The 15,986-nt window shown below is 38.9% G+C and overlaps 1 long non-coding RNA gene across 1 annotated transcript; it reads left to right on the top strand.

Moving 5' to 3' along the window:
• Positions 1–2,848: 2,848 nt before the first annotated feature.
• Positions 2,849–15,277, top strand: LOC114154099 (uncharacterized). Its single transcript, XR_003597479.1, has 3 exons — positions 2,849–4,266; positions 5,727–5,980; positions 13,512–15,277. It is a non-coding gene; the product is annotated as an uncharacterized LOC114154099 (long non-coding RNA).
• Positions 15,278–15,986: the final 709 nt, after the last annotated feature.

A 15,986-nucleotide genomic window follows, 5' to 3' on the forward strand; every position in this document is an offset into this window, starting at 1 on the left:
TTGGATGTTATTCATCGTAGATCTAAAACTTTAACATGATTTTGTATATTTTCTGTATTTAAAGAAATTTCATTTAGTTTTCTAATTCTCTTGGGCTTGATTGACCAAATTTATTCTGCTATAAAAAAATAATTGAGTCACTCTCTTCCAAAACACTTGTTATATTTAGCCAAGTTTAATAAATTAAAAAAAAGCTGACTTAGGCACAGCAAAGTCGGCTTTTCAGTAAAAGTCTTTACATTGAGGGCCACACAAAATCACTCCAACGGCTCTCAATGGCCCCCAGGCCACACTTTGGACCCCACTGCTTTGAATCAAGGCTAAAAACTCACCTGTTTTGAGGTATTTTTGAATAATAAATGAAATATTGACAAATAGATGTCTTTTGATGATTTTAGTGTCATCAAATGATTGTCATTTGACAAAATGTAATGTTTGTTACTGGTGTATTTTTATGTTTTCGTGGTTTAAATCACTTTGAAGCGCCTTGTAGCTGAAATGTGCCACACAGATAAACCTGGACTCCTTCATTCAAACTCCGGCTCTGTGTCTCTCCATGCAGCTCTGCCTCACCTTTAAGATCATATTACATTTACTGACGCCTGCATATAAATTTCCTCTGTCTCATCACACCCTCCCTTCTTCCCCACACTCAGGATGGCCTCTCCTCTGACTGATATTGGCTCATCATACTTAATCTAGGGTGAAATTTCCTAGTCTGTGCTAAATGACTTGCAGCCTTCACGAGAGAGAAGATATTTATTTTTCTCAGGGCTAATGACCTGTCCCCGGGACCCACCCACTGATGGTTATTTACTAGGGCCCAGATGCTTGGGCTCAAAATGAGTGGTAATGTCAGCAGGCGCCATCCCTCATCGGGAAACCCCCTGATTGAATCCGAGTGATCCCATTGACATTGACTCTGTGACTTTTAAGGCCATTACCTTCCACCGCCCACCATGATCACCTCATCATCTCTTCTGAGCTGACAGCTGATTAGCAACAAATTACTGACAGGAGGAAGGATCCCGCTCTTTGTGTGTGAGAGTCTTGGGCTTCCTCCTCCTCAGACACACGCAGAGTCGAACTCCCAGCGCGCAAAAAAATAATAGCTGCGTCTGAATGCGTCGATGTCCTCGCCATTACGCTTGGTGTGATGTAATAAGCGTGGACTGGAAATGCCAGCGTTTGCAAACAGCTGCTCCTCATTATGGAGGCCGATTCATAAAAACTAGGGGTGGGACTCGATTTAAACTTTTAATCAAGTTAATTACAGAGTCTGATTTATTAATTGCAATTATTTGGATTTTAATCAAGCTATATATCAACAAATTTAGTGACATTTTCAATTCAAAATGCCTTTTTTTGCTTCAAAATTATTGAATTGATCAAATAGACAAATGTACGACAGCATGTTATGGCCATTGTAGATTTTTTAAAAATGTGGTAAAAGAATAATTTCCAGGAAAAAACTGAGATCAATCTCAGACATTTTCTAGAAAAGAATCAGAAATTTCTGAGTTTGAAAAGTCAAAAATTTGAGTTCTTTTCCAGAATATTTCTGAGATTGTCCGATTTTTTAAAATTATTTCTCGCACAGTTTTTGACTTTTCAAACTCAGAAATTTATTATTTCTTTTCCAGAGAATTTCTGAGACTAATCTCAGAATTTCCGAGTTTCTACTCACATTTTTTGTCTTTTCAAACTCAGACATTTCTGATTCTTTTCTATAATTCTTTTCTGATTCTTCTCGTTAGAAATTTTCTAGCAATTAAGCTCAGAATTTCTGAGTTTTTTCTTGCAACTTCTTTGAAGAAACCTACTCCAGTGGGAAAGTTGTTCTAGAACAATATTTGTTTGTGGTGCTATTGATGCTGTGCTATGCAGTCACAGTTACCTAAAAAGTTTTTTTTTTTCTTCATAATCTTTACCGTTATCAAGTACCACAAAATATCCCAGTTCCACCTACAACAATTCTGATGTGATCTGAAGATTCCTCTAAATGTTCAGATCTGCTGCCTTCCTCCCAAAGCATCAAAAAGCCCAGACTAGAAGGGAGATGGTCCATTTGCTGCCAACAGGATCCATTTTTAATGCTTTGGGAGAACTTAAAGCCCACTTTTAATTACAGATCTGTCCCAGCGTAGCAGGAGTCATGGATGCTGGCTCTGGGGCCTCAAAGGTGCTTTGGTTCTGATCCTGGGACGTTTGTGAGATGCTGGAGATGACAGCTGACCCTGAAGCTGAGAGTTCCTCAAGAACGGAGAAATCCCAGAAGTGGCTCTGAGGGGAGGACGGACTAGTCCTTCACTTGTGACGAACAGAGATAGAAGCGGCTGAAAAAGCACTTTCTGCTGGTTAATGAAGCTGATGGTCTCACGTGGGTCCCACTAGTGGATCTCTGAACGATCAGAGCAGATGACGATAAGAGATGCTGACACAGAATGCTGTTTGTCACCAAACCACTGGCCTGGTTTCGCATAAGATTGCTCTGATTAATTTATATGTTTCGATATTTTTCGCCATGTTACGTTAAGGGGATCCATTGTGCAAAATTTCCATTTTGCATATTTTTATACCTTCAATCGGCCGAAATGCTAAAAACAAACCACCCACCTGTTTTTTGGTAATAAATTAATGTTCTTTGGTGTCTTGAACCGTTTCATAAACTTCCCGATTAGTAAGTCGCATTCGAGCTTACCTAGCAACCCAGGTGGAGCTCCAGCACATTTGGTCAGCTGGTCTTACAACTGAATGTGCTGTACAATGGCTGCTGGAAAAACCAAGTGCTTTATTGTTGACTTACCATCCAGAAACCACTGGCTGCATTCTTGTTGGTTGTGCAGGAAGCTGTTAAATGTTCCTTAGCATTCAAAGTTTATTGATCTTTGAGAGTGTGGTATTGTATTATGATGCTGTATTAGTTGAAAAGAGTCTCAAAACAACAATACTATCGTTTATCGCAATAACAATTTATCGTCCAGCAAAATTTGTTATTGTGACAGGTCTATTTTCAACAGAGATTGCAAAAATATTTTTGTCTTTTTCTGTCAATTTAACAGTTTATAAAAGTTAGTAAAACGCTGAAAACAAATCTAGAAGACAGTCGATGCCATTACACCATGTCTTTGTTATCCTGCTGCCCCCCTCTCTCTCTCTCTCTCTCTATCTCTCTCTCTCACTCTCCAGTGATGCATCGTTGTCGCTCTCGGGTCATGGAGGGGGGCGGGGCCGGGGGCTGGGGTCACCCTGGTCTCAGACCCGGTCTGTGGCCTCAGAGAAACTCAGTGTGTCCAAGACGGAGAAGAAGCCTCCCCTCCGGTGGTTTGGGTCGTGGTGGCTTGTCTGTCACTTAGCCTGGCTGACTCGCCCCTCTCTATCTCCATCTCTGTGCGACTGTCAGGATGGCAGATGACAGCGGGGGGCCATCAGGGGACCACAAGCTCTCAGTGAACCTCCATTCGCTGATCTCCATGGAGAATAGCCCCCACCAGCTGTATTTCAAGGCCGTCAAACTGCTGCTGTCACGACCAAGACCACGGCAACCAGGCGAGGCCTCTCCCATAAAACATCAAAAGCATGCGCTGCAATGAAAACAAGCGAGGGAAGCGCAGAGGGAGGGGGGGGCTTGTCAATCTGCACGGCCCCTCTTCTAAGTGACTGTAGCCCACCGCCACTACACTCAGCTTCCATGCCATTCATTTTTCATGCTGCGCTGTCGGTGATCCAAACTGTGCCATCCATTCTGCAGCTGACATGTCCAAATGTCTGAGTTACCATATAGCGCTGCACATAACAGAGCTGTCTGCGAAAAGTTTTATGATATGGAAATATGGTGAGAGCCTCTGTGATAAATGGACATAATGGGGCCAGAAGTAACGCCGAGCTGCTGTGGGCATCTGGGGCGTTTTTATCTTGAGACTAATACCTGAGTGACATGAGCTCATTCTTCCTGACACGCAAAGGTTGCCTTAAAAAAGCATTTATCGTGCTTGGGTCTTTTCAGATTTTGCGGTAATAAAATAGTGTGTTTTCATTCCTGATAGTCTGGTAGAGTTGGTTCGATTTGAGACCAAAGTTGCAACATTTATTACATTTTCAGCTGCTGTAGTTCGCTTCCACACTGCACTCCCTCAAATGACCCAAACACTTTGAAAAACCTGTTCCCCTCCTCACCTGTGGGGGCGCTGCACCAAGAACCACTGAAGAAAACGACACAGAAACCTCTGAAGAAGACACTGAGCACAACTTCCTTCTTCAGGAAAGGTAAGCAAAGGAAGGGCATCAGGTTTTAGCTGTTGTAGGATTTTTAGTTTGTGTTTGGTAAAATACCTTAAGCCATTTCTCCTGCTAGCATTAGACTCTCGTGTTTGTTTTGGTTGTATTTACCCAGAATGTGTGTCAGCTTCAGTCCGCTTCCTGCCTTTGGAACGGTCTCCAGTCCGTTTATATTTGTATAATAGTCTGGTAGACGCGGTTTGATTGGGGACTAAAACTGCAACATTTGTTACATTTTCAGCTGATGTGGTTTGATTTCACACTTCGCTGTCAAACAAACCAAACTTCTTAAAAACCTGGTCCCCTCCTCGCCTGTGGGGGTGCTGCACTAAAATCTACTGAAGAAAGCGACACAAAACCCTCTGAAAAAAACATGAATGCAACTTCCTTCTTCACAAAATGTAAACAAAAATGTATTAGCGTGAGATTTTAGCCGTTTTCTTTTGTCTCCAAAAGAGAAATCCTAAAAATTTTACGGCACTCCATTTTTGTTTACATTTCTGAAGAAGGAAGTTGCGCTTCGTTTCTTCATATAATTTCCTTCAGTGGGTTTTGGTGCAGCGCCACCATAGGTGAGGAGGGGAACAGGTTTTTCAAAGTGAGTGCAGTGTGAAAGCAAACCGCATCAGCTGAAAATGTAACAAAAGTTTAAATTCTGGTCCCTAATTAAACCAATTCCACCAAACTATAAGGTATGAAAACATCAAAGGCCTTAAAAATCTTTGTCCTATCAATTTAATGAGATATATTTTCAGAACAAGGTCATAATCGGTGGGGGGGAAAAAGCAGCATCCAGGTTTGTTAAGTCTCAATTTAATCTCAGCCTGAATGCTAAACACCTTATATAGACCACAATGTTTATAAGTGAGCTTGGTTCTTAAAGCTACAGAGAAGAACCACTCACCACGCTGAGAGATGGTGCATTATGTCCAGGCTGACACGTCAAGAGGCCCCAGATTAACGACTCCCCTGCACACACACCACCTCCGTTCCAGGGGCCACGTTCATTTACATAAACTGATAATCCTTGATAAGAATTTCCATTAGACAAAGGTGAAATGGATCAATTTCTGCTGCCAAGATAAATCTCACGTTTTACACCGACAGGGTCATTACACGAGCCACATTTCAGAAATAATGTATTTAAAAAGTCCGCCGATAGCGGCCATTTCCCGTTTTCCAATTACCTTTAAGAAAAGCTTATTCTGTGGACAATAAAGCACATTACGGCACAATATGATACAGTCCATAAAGATCAGCGTGTTTGATGAGAGGTTAGCGAAAGCTCAGCATATTTCGGCGGGGATGTCACAACCCCGTGGTTATCGCTGACACCTCGCTGTGCTCGCCATGCAAATGTCCTATTACGCCCAGTCCAAATAGATTAGGAGGCCTGTTCAGAAGTAAACAGTTTTTTCCCGTTTTTTTCCTTCTCTGTCTCCTTGCAGAGAAGGTGGGAGGAAATAAAGACGGCACGGGTGAGAGAGGAGGGGAGAAGATTGACAGGATAGAGAGGTGATGCCACCTGTACAGGGCAGGAAGAGAACGGAAAAAACTCATTAGTCTGCCTCCATCCCAATTCGCTGCTCTGACCTTGAGACATCCACGCCTCCCTCCAGGCTCAGCCCAGTCAGGACTCCCCGGATCAACCCCCACCTTCATCGCCAGCATCTCCTAATTCAGCTGCAGCCATTTAATGAAGGTATTGCCAGCCGTTTTTCTGTCTTTATCTTGTGTCATCCTTTTTTTTGCATTCCTGAAACTTGCAAGATGCATTTGAGGACCGTTTAGTTTTATTTATATCTTAATCAGTTTTTAGGTGTGTTTATTAGTTATTATTAGTTAAATATTGTTACCTTTTTATTAGTTGTAGTAGTTTTAGTTAGTTTTAGTTTATTCATACTTTTGCAGAATTCAAAAAGGTCAAAGTGTTGTGATTATGTTTACATCAGTTGTGAAAGGAATACTCAGCAGAAGATGTTCAAAAAAATTATTCAAATATTGTTGAACAACCAACTCACTCTGGTGTTTTCTCCCAACTCGCCATTTTGTGAACTAACATACGGATTATGGAGTGCCAAAATTTGCTGACAGCAGATGTAAGCTACTTGTGTGGAGGGAAAAAAAGATCAATTTTACATCAATTGGAAAGGCTAACCAATGGATTCATAAACACAAAAATGAAATATATACAGTATATATATATATAAGTATATAGTTAGTTATAGTTTTTACCTATTAATTACCATTTTTATTTCACTTCACAAAGATGTTCTCTATTTCAGACTTTGATATTCCATTAGTTTTAGTTCACTATAATAACCTTGCTGAGAACCACTCTCCATTTTGTTTAACACTGTTTAATAGATTTTTTTAAAAACACAAAACAGAGTTGGTGTAGCTATGATACAAGTTGAAGTGTGAAGAGCTTAAAGCTGCAGCATGTAACTTTTATAAAAATATGTTTTTTAACGTATTTGTTTCAACTCTAACTATGATAATTAGATGCGTATGAGACAGATAATCTGTGAAAAAATCAATCTCTGCCTTCTCCCAGTTCTACCAGTGCTAACTAACTTCAGAAACACACAGCTTGGTCAGAAACAGCCAATCAGAGCCAGGCGGAGGATTGTCTTGGTGCTGTCAATCAAGCTCATGTACGCGCTGCTCATAGCCTTTCTCTTGCTCCCTGCTATGATAGAGCTTCTCCCCGTCAGCAGTCTGTCATGAATGCTAAAGCTAGTTAGCATTGCCAGCAATAACGGTGGATAAATGTCTTTCCTGAAGCATTGAGTTGTTTCTCCGCTATTAGCACATTTAGCAGCTTGTATACAAGGGTGAGTGATAGCACTAAGTCCCTCCTTCTGGTTCCGATTGGTTGGTTTTTGGTCGGGAGCAGCAAATTCTTTCAGATTGCAATAGTAGCTCAGGTAAGAGGTGGAGGCTACCGATCTTTTCACAGGTTATCTGTTTCTTATTATACTGTTACGACATAATGACAGTTAACAAATTTTATTTTTTATACAAGCTAAATCTTGCAGTTATAAGGAATTAATGCTTTATTTATTTTTTAAAAAGTGTGAAGAGCTTAAAGGGAAAAAAAACAAAGAAACAAAAAAAAACTGGATGGAAAAAGGGAATAATTAAAAAAATAATTTCCAGTTGAAAGTGAGATTTTCTTTCAGGAGATCAAGTTTATTTGCTATACAAATAAATTTGACTTTAGATTTATTATAAATCCAGTTTTGCAGAACATATTGCTTTCTTAAAAATAGTAGCATCCACTCAGCTGAAATTAAAGAACTGTTAAGAAATATTAATAGAGGACTATTAAATATTTCTATGTTAAGTCAATCCTATCCTACACCAATGCAGAGTTAGAGAAGACCTAGATGTCCTGGATTTTATGGGAAAATATTCATTTCAGTTGTTGGATACTTGGATTTGAAAAAAATGACTTGTCTACTAGTGAGTTTAGCATCTTCCAGTTTTTAACAAGTAAAGTGAAATGGCCTTATTGACTTATGAGCTGACAGGTTACTGATCGACTTCTCTCAGTTGCTGCTTCTCCAACTTCTCTCCCTTTACAAAAACTGGAGATTCCTGCAGATATGAGAGCAGAAACAAAAGAAATCAGCTGCGGATATTTCCTCTGTCCCTCCAGCTGCCTCCCCCTCCAACGCCAGCAGGCATGAAACCCATTATCGTGATGAAATCTGAGGTAGCGCCCATTAAAGTGTGGCTACAGATCTTCAAAATGTTTCCGCACTTAGACATTTTTCTGACAGCAGGTTTGGAGCAAACCCTTAGAGAAAAAATTTTTTTATTTATCAATAGATTTTTATCTGCTTGTCCATTTTTCATCATGTGGGTGTCCCAATCCTCCATTCCAATAATCATAGCCTCAATTATTACCAGGATTTAAAGCACTAACTTTTAATAAATCCTGTATGATTGCTGCTTCCTCATGCAGTTTTGGAGATTCTCATGTCTCCATGAGCTACCATAGCGCCCCCCGCAGCTTTCAGAGTGAAACAAAAGCTTCCTTTAGCTGTGTGACTCATGGCTCTGCAGCTGTGAGTCTTTTGTTTCAGCCACACAGCGAAGGAGTGACAACAAACAACTGGGTCCAGTCTGTGATCCGCTGCATGAGAATCACTGAGCTGCTCATTCAGACGTTTAGTCTCACACAAACACAACCTTAGCAGCATTTTTTCAAAGTGTGTAACTTTATTATAAAGAAAGCCAACCTTTTAATAAAAGTGAAGATGATGTGAAGATTATTTATTGGTTTACGGGGGTGTAAAGCACAAGAAAAATCTAATTTTTCCAGTTTCAATGTTAAAAAGTAGACGCCCAGAGCAGCAAATTGAACTCGTTTCTGTCGTCGTTACTGTACTGTTTCTGCTCCACGCTGACGGACAGATTAGATTCATCAGCTTTCTGCTGCTTAATGTCAGGCAGCTCAGATTGTTCAGTGGGTGGCCTTCTTCTGACGGCCACTGCAGGTACAGAGTGACCTCTAAAGGAAGAGGCTGGAACTGCAGCCTCTCCTCCTACAACAGCTCCGATTCTTAAAAAAACAGACATCATTTAGAGAAAACTCGTTTTCATTTTGGGTCATATCACGATCATGAGTGTGTACAAGGTCTGGGTGAGACAAAATGTACTGACAAAAACCTTAAGAAACTAAAACATTAAAAATTGGTGTCTGAATTCAGTGAGTACTAATTAAAATGTAATTAACATCTTTTCACATTGATTTTGTAATTATGTGTTATTGGAAGACATGATTAACAATACCTAAAAAATTAACTAAAAAAACTGAAAATGGCATACATTAAAAAAATGTAAATAAATATCAATTATTTGCACTTCAGTTGATCAATCCTAATTAAGGTGTCCAAAATGTCCCTATATCCATGATTTGTCACTTTTATTATCTGAAGTTGTTAAATTTAAACCGGTACAGACAGGAAGTGTTAAATAAAAACAAACACCCGACTTCAGTCTTCTTGTGTTCAAGTACTGATCAAACTGTGCTGCCATTGCGCTTCCAGTCTTGTCACCAGAGAAACTCGTTATCCCGTCTTTGCCATCACTGTTACTGATGTATAAAAAAAAACTAAAACAAATAAATAAACAAGTCTTAGCCTGGTGGGGAGCAAGTAAAGCCTGGAGGCCCGCCAGGCTTATTGAGCACCGTGGGAAACTGCGGTAAATGTGACTTTTTGTTAGTCGTCACATCGATAACAGTTTGTAAGTTGAGACTGAGGCTGCTGTGTAAAAGTAAAGAAACACTGGGTGGGAGTTAGTTCTTCCTTAAATCCAACGTTTTTGATCATTTTTGCAGAATATTAGCAAGAAACTCACATTAACGCATTAATGTGAAAAAAAGTGAGAACCCGTTGATTTTGTGCAAACTTCCATGATCGTAAATTTGTGAAAAACGGGAGGGACAGAGTGATGTAGTTTGGCGTCTGGAATCTAGAGGGCCACATAAGAAGCTACGGCGGGCCAGATTTGGCCCGTGGGCCTTGAGTTTGACATACGGGTTTGATTGATTTATATTAATCTGGTTGGTAAGATTTTAACTAACCTAATTAAAATGTTTGTTTCTTTTTTTAATCATTTCTTTTTCTTTCTTTCCTCCTCTCCTTAGAATAGAAATATAATTAATACATATTTTTAAAAAGGAGTAAAACTGATAAAATAATCTTTGTCAGGTTTTTAGTCCTGTTTTGATGTAACTAAGCTTGTTTATATTTTCTACTTTATTCTTATTTATTCCATTAGATCTCAAAGAAATGACCATTTCTAATAATAAAATGCAGACATCAAAGCTTGATATAAATATGTTCACTAATAGTGAACATATTAGTAAAATGTTTAAGTAAACACTTTGTAGAATTATTTGCCTATAGGATATATTTGTAAAATATTTTTAATTTATAAAATAAAATGTAGAATTTAACATATTAAATAAAAATGTAATTAAATTTAAATGCATTTATTACCACAGCTGCATTCTAGTGTTTTTTTTTTTTTTTTTACCATTTCTGACAGTTTTCTAACCTGAAAAACAAACTTCCATCTCTGGTCAGGTATTTTGGGCTGAATTAAAATATGCCATACAGCTTCTGATCGCTACATGTCACAATCATGAAAAACCTCTTCAGGTTACAAAATAAAATAATAAAAAGAAAAATCCACAATTACATTGTTTTTAAAATCTAAATCTTCTTTGCAAAAGTCAGGAAAACTAATCTGCGTTGTGTGTAGCTCTGCAGAAAGAGGATAACTGACGGCACATATGCAGCTGCAATCTTTGCAGAGTTTTGTAATAAAGGGCTTATTTCGGCATCACTCCGAATGTTAGGGAAAGAAATTACCAAGCAGACATCGTTCTTGTGTCATTAAGCTTAGCTTCTCTGAGTGATGAGGATGAGCTTTCTGTTGTTGATCCATTAAGGATTACCACTAAGTTTCGTCCAGCAGCAAAAAAAGTGCAACACACGACGGAGCTGTAATCCCATTCCCAACAGCAGCGAAGTGTCCTGAAGCCACCACTCTGCCCTTCTCCGTAATCCCTCCGCTACTGTAAAAGAAGAAGAAAAAATTGTTTTTCACTTTTCCTTTGCGCTCGCAGCAGGAATTAAAAGTCAAAGAACCAGATGTATCTTCTAAGACTAAAAAAAGTACACGGAAAATCTGCGGATTAAGATTAATGCCTTTCAATATTGTTACACAGATGAAACTTTCCCCAAACAAACAGAAAGCAGGAATGTCATTTCATTCCCAGAAAGCGCTCAGTGGGCCAGATGCTTCAAGGATAAATTCAGATATTAGTACTCCAGCATTTGTCCATGCAGACATTTCACTTTCAGTTTTTAGTCGGATTCAGAAACAAAGCTGCTCAGTCTGACTTTATATATCAACGTGGTTGGCTGTTGTTGACTTATTTAACCAAAAGGCAAACTTTTATTTGGAAAAACAAAGAGTTTCCTGGAAATTTGAGAAGGAATTTTGTTCTTTCTTTGATTAATTCACCAACAAAAGAATCTGCTGAGCTGATGAAGAACAAGTCATGGTTGCTAAGGCGACTCCATAGCAACCATGGTTTGGTTCAGTAACCATGAATTTGGTGCTGATGGATAGAAAGAATAGAATAGAATATACTTTGATTCCTTCGGGGAACTCCATCTAAGGTGTTAAATATTAACAATACAAATAAAACCATAAGAAATTAAGTTTCCAAAATATAAACATCTCTGGAAAAAATTGAGCCCACTGCATTGAACCCCATTGAAAACCTCATGGTTGTTCCACCAAATATTGATTTCTGAACTCTTCCAGAGTTAAAACATTAGTATTGCTGTTTCTAAATGAATATGAATTTGTTTTCTTTGCATTATTTGAGATCTGAAAGCGCTGCATCTTTTTTGTGATTTTGACCTTTTCTCCTTTTCTGCAAATAAATAAAAAATTTTTGCTTGGAATTTCGGAGACATGTTGTAAGCAGTTCATAGAATAAAATAAGTGGTCTTTTAATTTTTCCCAGAGCTGTATATATACCTAAGAGTGATGTAAGTAATTCAATATGACTGGATATAAATAAATAAGTAAATAAATTAATAACAAGCATGCAAATATGTTATCTAAAAATAATCTATAAATGAGTGCAGAGAAAATTAGATTCAAGTTACTCAGACGAGGGAAGCCCACAGCATTACTTTATTCATCTCATTTAAGCCTCAAGCAAACAATAACTGTGCAAAATCTGCAAGCCATAAAAAAATGAAGTTTGAATTAAATTATGTCTGTACAGTTTTATGTCAGTGCAGAAGGTTGTTACTTCTAGTCTTAAAGAAAATGCGATCGGAAACATAATGGGAGTAAATTTGAGCTGCAAACTTTAAACTCTGGAGTTGTTTGACAGAAACCCGTCAGTCCTGCAGCTCTGGGAGACTCTCTGCGTTTTAATATTTATGTTGTATATGTAGAGAAAAAACAGCAGTTATGAAAGTAGTTCAAGCCCAAATAATGAATTTCTGAATATTTCACAGGGTCACACTCTAAGCTGAATATTCTGGGACAAAAGTTTAAAACTTTTGAACTATAACTGTGTTAAAAAAAAAAAAAAAAAAGAAGCAGCTATCAAAAGTAAACCTCAGATAAGGTCCAGCTGTTAAAGTTGAAACCTTTTTGAGCTACGATGTTCCAAAGACCGTTAGATTTTCTCACCCATTCACCAAAACCTCCTGATAGTCTGGGATTTTTCTGAATCTTGTAAACAAAGTCTGACATCATGCTACTGGTTGTCTTGATATGTTTATTGCATAAATCTTTCCAACACTGTGGAAACTGGACATTATGACAGAAACAGAAGAAACAAACACTCTAAGTAATAAGTCTGCTTCCGCTGCAAAAACTAAAATTCTTAACAAGTATTTTTGTTCAAATATGTTAGACAAAACTTCAAATAAGACAAAACTAACTTACAAGTAATTTTTCAGCAAGATATAGGAGCTTGTTTTACGTTGGTAATAAGTTCTTAATATTGATTAAAAGTACTAGTTAAACTGGCAAATTATTTAACCTAATGCAACACATTTTTCCTAAGTTATAAGTTAAATAATCTGCCAGTGGAACTTGTACTTCATCAAAATTAAGGAAATATTTACTTAAAACAATTTCCTATGTAGTTTGTTTTACATCCAGTGTACGCTGCAAATATTCTTGGTAAGATTTGGTGTTTTTGCCTTGTCAGTTCTTTCAAATCAGCACCTTTAATGAAACTATACACAATTTCAGAGTCTTACTAAGTAAAATTGCAAAAGAGCAGAGAAAACAATTATCTTTGAAAACTAAACTGGTACATTAGTGAAGAAATTAGTGTTTGTACTAATTTCTAGTACAACCTCAATTTCCATGGTCATACGAGCTGGTAGTAAAATCTTTAAGTAGCCAAATTCCTGATTTGTTTCAGATATTCACATCAAACTGAATCTGTTTTGCTTCAAGTGAATCTCAAAGGACAGGCGTCTGATGTGGATGCCTACTTGAAAAACGTCCTTTTTGATAACAAATTTTCCTGGACGATAAATTGTTCCAGACGTTATTGCGATAAACGATAATATTGTTGCTTTGCTGCGTCTTTTCTTGCCAAACATCTGCATATTTTTGCATTATTTCCTCAGCAGGTGATGTCTGTTTCTAAATGTGTTTCTCAGGGTGGTCCTTTTCAGGAACACATCAGCAGAATATTTTCACACTCTTCCTCCTCCTCCTCTTCCTCGTCTCTCTGCGGCAGACTGAGTTCACCCCCCACTCTGCGGGAAGAGCAAAGAGCTGTCCGCAGCGTTTTGTGTCAAGGCCTGGAGCGCGGTCCTCGATGCGAAGAGGAGAGAACGGGAGAGGAAGAGAAACTCTGTGTGACACTGAGGCATGGAGGAGGAGGAAGAGGAAGGCGAGGCCGCATCAGGAGGTTGTCGAGCCACATCCAAGTGTCAGGGTCCCGAAATAGTGGCGAGCGACAAGCAGACTGAAGACACCAAACAAACAACAGCTCTCGGATCGAGTAAACATCGGCTAACACTCGGGACGCGACAAACTGTGAAGCCTCCCTCTGTCTTCCGGTCCTGCTAATCAGATCCGCGGAGAAAGCAACCGGAGAGGACACTGGTCCTGCTAGAGGAGGCCTCTGCTGCCTCTCTTCTGTTCTGGCCGGGGTCCTCGAAGGGAAAAAGAAAAAAAAAACACTGACAAGCTCAGTGTGGACACAGAGGACAGAGTCTCGTCTCCAGCAGATGTCTCGTGGCGCAGACTATAAATAAAGCCAATGAGAGCAGCCAGCTGCTGACGAGCGCCTGAGCGACGCTGCATTCACTTTGAAACGGCTCAACTAGAGAACACAGCTTTTTAACTATAGTATCGATCTCTAGTTTCTCAAGCCGATACTTAACCTCTATATTCAGGCTGGATCTGCTGGAGGTTTCTTCCTGTAACAAAAAAGAGTCATTCCTTTCTACTGTCGCCATCTGCTTGCTCAGGGTTGCAGCTAACAATTATTTTAGTAATCAGTTAATCAACTTAATAATTGGCACATAGATTTTGCATTTAACCACTTAAGCCTGTCTTATACTATTTAAGCTAACCTGGACATGTAACAGATCAACACTGAATCGTTTTTGTTCCAAATGAGAAAATGAAAAAACAAACTTGCAGCTGGAAAGCTTCGAAAATAGTATGCAGTGCTACTTCTGTCATGTTTAATGTCTGCTCTTTGCTGTAATGTGCAGCCAACTCAATGTGACTCCAACATCTGTGAGAAGATGCGCGACATCCAGTGCGTTTAATATCGCAGCGTGGGCCTTTAACTGTGGAAGAGGAGCGCACCACTGTGGCGTTGTGTTCAGCTGATGACCCTGACAGTCCCAAAGGACGTTGGTAGCCTGGAGGCTTGTCTGCCTCCATTTAAACCCGTCTGACGGCGCCTTATTTGGATTGGACAGACAGCCAGCTGCAATTAAAACACATTTGTTTTTAGTGTTGGGGATGAAAACGTGCAGAAAGTGAGCAGTTTGCAAAGCAATAATTGAGTTCACAACGACTATGTCTGCTTGTAAGGAGCAGCAATCAGATTGTTACTGGAGTAGAGATCAGACAAGAAGACAGGATAAATACTGAGAAATACGGATCAGAACGACTTCCCAGATGTCAAACAATTTTCTTAAACTCAGAGGACTAAGAGCTTAAATATGACGCAGTTTTAGGGTCAATATGGTTTAGTTGTATTTCATTGTGACTTTTTGTACAATTCTGTTTTAATCTGCTTTTAATCTGCTTTTGGGGTGTGTTTGCTAGTTTCCATTGAATTAATAGTTAAATATGGTTTATGTTTAGTTTTTATGAGTTAGTTTAATCATACTTTGGCTAATTTTTAGGTATACAGTTTAAAAAAAGGTCAAAATATTGTATTGCATTTGTGTATACATTGGTTGGGTAATGAAAATACAATTTTCTAAAAATATATGTTGATTCTGGAGTTTTCTCTCAACTTTTGCTGTCGCCATTTTGCGGACAAGCGTAAATGTCACCAAGGAGGATTAGGAGTGCCGTAATTTGCCAACAGCTGATGTAAACTCAGGTCAAAAGGCTAATACTAATAAGGTTAAGAGGAATTGTATCTATAATTTCAACATGTTATAATTAGTTTTATAAACGCACAATATAGTTGCAAAGTTAGTTTGCGTTTTCCTAATTACAGTTTTTATTAATTTCAGCTGACAAAATGCTTTCTCAATTTAAATTTTTGTTATGTTAGTTTTAATTAATTATAATGACTTTGGCTTTTAGAATCTAAAATGATCGAGTTTTCCTTCTCTGCATTTGTAACAAATTATTGCAGGCTGCGGTCCTGTAAAATCAATTAATTTTGTTCACTGAGGATTTCCATTTCTTGCCCCTGCGTGCACGAGTTCCAGTCTTAACTTGGCGTGGCAGCTGACACTTGGCCAGAGTGGATGTGCTGAGAGGTATATTAGAAGTGATAATGAAGAACACACTTCCACTTGAGAACGAGGCAATTAAAGTGGGGGTGTAAACAGCCGAGGGAGCAGCGAGTGTGACTTCCCTCGGGAGGGAATCCACCAACATCCCTCACACCTGAGAGGTCTGCGGAGGACTCTGGCTCTGATGGGGATTCC

Source organism: Xiphophorus couchianus, chromosome 12 (assembly GCF_001444195.1).
Source record: "Xiphophorus couchianus chromosome 12, X_couchianus-1.0, whole genome shotgun sequence".
Classification (NCBI taxonomy): domain Eukaryota; kingdom Metazoa; phylum Chordata; class Actinopteri; order Cyprinodontiformes; family Poeciliidae; genus Xiphophorus; species Xiphophorus couchianus.